This window comes from Barbus barbus (genome assembly GCF_936440315.1).
Source record: "Barbus barbus genome assembly, chromosome: 15".
In the NCBI taxonomy this organism is placed as follows: domain Eukaryota; kingdom Metazoa; phylum Chordata; class Actinopteri; order Cypriniformes; family Cyprinidae; genus Barbus; species Barbus barbus.
Genome location: NC_136743.1, coordinates 9,062,330 through 9,066,728, shown reverse-complemented (window position 1 = coordinate 9,066,728; position 4,399 = coordinate 9,062,330). Strand labels below are relative to the sequence as shown.

The following is a 4,399-nucleotide window of genomic DNA, read 5'->3' as shown; positions in this document are numbered from 1 at the left end:
GATCATAGATCATACATTGAACTGAATTGTCACTAAATATTTTAGGCTATAATGAACTGAATTGAGCCATGCTGAATACTCATTGTGAATTGTGTAACCCCTTACTTTCCTCTGTGTGGTTGAATGCATCTCTTTCTCTCTCACTTTTGGTCTTCCACTCATCACTCATCTTTTCCTGTCCCCGACTGAGGTGTCTGTGGGCCTAGGTGACGAAGAAAATTGATCACAGAGGGTGGGTGGTGAGCTTTGTGGGCTGAAAGACCTCCTTCAACATAGACCCTTCAGCTCAGCAGGAAGTTTCATAATTAGAAGTGAGCAACAGAACAAGATGAAGTTCACTCTATTTGCTGCCTTTCTTTTTTATATAGGATGGATGAATGTTGTGTTAGCAGGTGAGATTTGATTATTTTATTATATTTTACTTTGTTTAAATATTGTGGTTTGACCTCTGTAACGTTCAATTAACTGAAATGTAGAGAACTAAAGATGACAATGTAGTTTAAGACAGAGTGTACGTGTGTACATCTTATTGTGAATGTAATGATTGCTCGTCTGAATAGAATGATGTGCTTCTCCAGAAGGTAATGGACCTCCACCAGACTGCTGTCTTATTGTGTCAAACATCAGAATATCACCTGAATTCATTGTGGATTATACTATGCAAAATGCAGTGCTATGTCCTATCAGAGCTGTAAGGCAAGTTCAGAATGATTCTAATCTATAACAATATTAAGTTCTACACAGAGTAAATAATAAATTGGCAGATAATTAAATAATGAGAGCTAAAACATCAAGTATGCTTTTTTTTCCATGTACAGGTTCCACACCAAGAAAAACAAAGTTATTTGTTCAGATCCCGATAGCAACTGGGCTAAAAGAGTAATGAAGATTTTTACAAAAAAACCTTCCCCAAAACCTACGTGCTATACAAGTACAACAAATGTGATCCTAACTATAAATACAGCAAACAAAACACCAGGAACAGAGACTGAGACCAGCACGAGTCCAACAGTGACACCAACAGTGACGACAATCAAAACATCTGGACCAGAGACCAGCACGAGTACAACCGTGACACCAGCAGTGATGACAATCACAACATCTGGACCAGAGACCAGCACGAGTACAACAGTGACACCAGCAGTGACGACAAGCACAACATCTGGACCAGAGACCAGCACGAGTACAACCGTGACACCAGCAGTGACGACAATCACAACATCTGGACCAGAGACCAGCACGAGTACAACCGTGACACCAGCAGTGACGACAATCACAACATCTGGACCAGAGACCAGCACGAGTACAACAGTGACACCAGAAGTGACGACAATTAAAACATCTGGACCAGAGACCAGCACGAGTACAACAGTGATACCAGCAGTGACGACAATCACAACATCTGGACCAGAGACCAGCACGAGTACAACAGTGACACCAGAAGTGACGACAATTAAAACATCTGGACCAGACACCAGCACGAGTACAACAGTGATACCAGCAGTGACGACAATCACAACATCTGGACCAGAGACCAGCACGAGTACAACAGTGATACCAGCAGTGACGACAATCACAACATCTGGACCAGAGACCAGCACGAGTACAACAGTGACACCAGCAGTGACGACAATCACAACATCTGGACCAGAGACCAGCACGAGTACAACAGTGACACCAATCAAAACATCTAGACTGGTGACAGAGATCAGCAAAACAACCATCCTACCAACTTCAGTGTCCACAGACAACCCAGAGTCTACTGCAATAACATCTGGGACAGAAACAGAAACAAAACTCAAAACTCCTGAAATAGGCACAGTTACACATCTGAACACATTTACAACAAAGGACAACATGGTGATCACCACTTCACATAATTACAGGACAAAACCATCAAAGTTAAAAATAAAAATTCTCAGGAAAGGCAAGAAAAATCTTAGAAAAGTTCAGAGCAAACTCAAAAGTAAATCTAAATAAAACTGGACAATTTGAAAAATATACACATACATTAAGTTTGAAGATGCTCATTACGGGTTGTGAGTTGAAGCACTACATATATGATTTAGTCCTAGACTAGGACTGACTTTTGGTATTGGTCTTTTAGTTGTATACTAGTTCAGTTGTGTGGTGTGTAAATTAAAATCATTTGGTTTTATTATTGTTTGTTAATAAATTAATTCAATAAATATTTGTTAAGAGACCCGCAACTTTATTTCTAGTGCAATAAAAATGCATATTAGTAATATTTTTCTGATGTATTTTCATTGTAGATATCGTATCAGGTATTTGCTGAAAGTACTCTTCACAAAAAAAAAGTATTCAGTATGAGTCAAAGTTCGATGATCTGAAACTGCAGAGATGGTAAAGAGGCTTTCATCGTATCAATATCTTACTATAGTGAGAATGAAGTGTCACACCCTCACCACTCGATGGCAGACTAACCTAGAGAAGTGTTTCTAGCCAACTGAAGCCTTTAGCTAACCATGGTAACACTCAAGCTGTTTAACAACAATAGAGATACATTTATTGTGAATGTGCAACAGGATAAAGCTGACATAAAACCTGAAAAACCAACTTCAAATCAACTGAATTGTTTCAGAATAAAAAAGTGACTACAAATTTATCTGTGCGAGTTTCATTTTTAGAGCCACTGCAGCAGTTCCACGTCAAGGAGGCATTGCATTTCAAACTATAATAGTCTAAAGAGAGAAAGTCTCAGTGTCATTCTCAGCAGGGTGATAACAATCCAGTTTTACCACTGGCACAAGGTTGGCAGAAAAATATAAAAGCATACATATACTTTACCACACTTGCTCCTGGCTGGCACAAACAAAACTGACTAATAATATAATTAGACTAGTACAATAATGTTGATTTCAGAGTCAGGACGCTGGGGTGTCTTATTTTGTTTCTTGATTTTCTCTCTGTTTGTAAGGGCATGCTTGTTGGGTCACCAATCGTATGGCAGCTAGAGATCAGATTCTTAATAAAACTTGATTGGAATGAACGTTGCAGGAAATTACAATCAATACTTGGCTTCAGATGCTCATCCCCATATCGAGCCTTTTTTTAAGATGAAAAATGCTTTGCAAAACGTAGGAAACATGGTTACACTGAAAAACACAGGAGAAGCCTGGTGTTCAAACTTGCGGATACCTCTGATAAGCCAGAGAGCGGCTTTGCTTTACATCTTGAAACAAGAGGCAAACAAAACAATATAATTTATTGAGATCAAATCTTGCAGGTGGTGAGATTCACAAACACTTGGCTTGAGATCAGATCGCATGCAGTGAACTTTCCTTTTTTCTCCTTGTATAGAGCATTCTCCTTCAACTGGGGGACAATGTGACTGGAGACCCAGCTGCATATTGTACATAAAAATAAGATATTTTTCTTCAATAATAATAGTGCTGAAATTGACGATCGATATTGTTTATATCACAGCTGTGAAAAATCTCACATAAATGTGTGAACATTTATAGCTTTCTCCTTCACATTCATGTGGACATGCACACATTGACGCTTTTCCTCCTCAGATTTTTTTATGGCTTGGCTGAGCCGAGGTCCTCATAAATCTACAGACGGGAAATAAATGCCAGCGGCCCTTTGCCTGAGTTGGCCAGGCGAAAATGAATGGAATAAAACAGGGCTTAATAGCACGGAGCAGGTAATTACCTTCTCTGGCCTGCTCGTCCATGAAATATGATAATATTGCACACTAATAAGACGGACACAAACTCCCAGTGCCCATCCACAGGCGCAGGGAAGGGTCACTATGTTTTGCAAGTCTGTCATAAGGGGGGATTCTTTTTAAAGGGGTTATTTGCAAAGTGTTTTCATGTCTGATAATATTTATAAGAAATTAGGCCCAAGTGAGGCTATGGTTCCATTAAATATGTATTAGCACATATCACATCCCAGTCAACTCATGTGCTATTTTAAAAATGTCACACTACAAAAATATTTTATGTTTTATACAGGAGGACCAAATTAATCTAAATAAGACCAAATTAGATCTCTTTTGCAAAATAATAATCATATCATTATCATCATAATGATATGATTTTAGAATAGAGTAGAGGTTTGCAGTAATTGCATATTTTTGTAGGGCAACCCAGAAATTAGCATCACCCTGGTTCACTCAACAAAACCCAATATAAATTTTATAATTATTGCAGAAAATAAGCTCTGTGACCAACAAAAGTTTATGAGTCATGTTTTGTTCGTCATGATAATCTTCACAAATCAACACAACGTTTATGAATTTTAAAGCCTATGTATGATTTCCAGAATTAAAAAGCTAAACATAGCCTATAAACGAACTACATCACGGTCGCATTACTTCAACATTATCACCATTAAGCCTCTGAAATTCTTCCTGAATGTTAAATAGTTT

At 38.3% G+C, this 4,399-nt stretch overlaps 1 long non-coding RNA gene across 1 annotated transcript; it reads left to right on the top strand.

Moving 5' to 3' along the window:
• Positions 1–208: 208 nt before the first annotated feature.
• LOC306880765 lies at positions 209–2,619 on the top strand. The gene is made up of 4 exons (XR_013785103.1): positions 209–392; positions 579–696; positions 819–1,443; positions 1,562–2,619. It is a non-coding gene; the product is annotated as an uncharacterized lncRNA (long non-coding RNA).
• Positions 2,620–4,399: the final 1,780 nt, after the last annotated feature.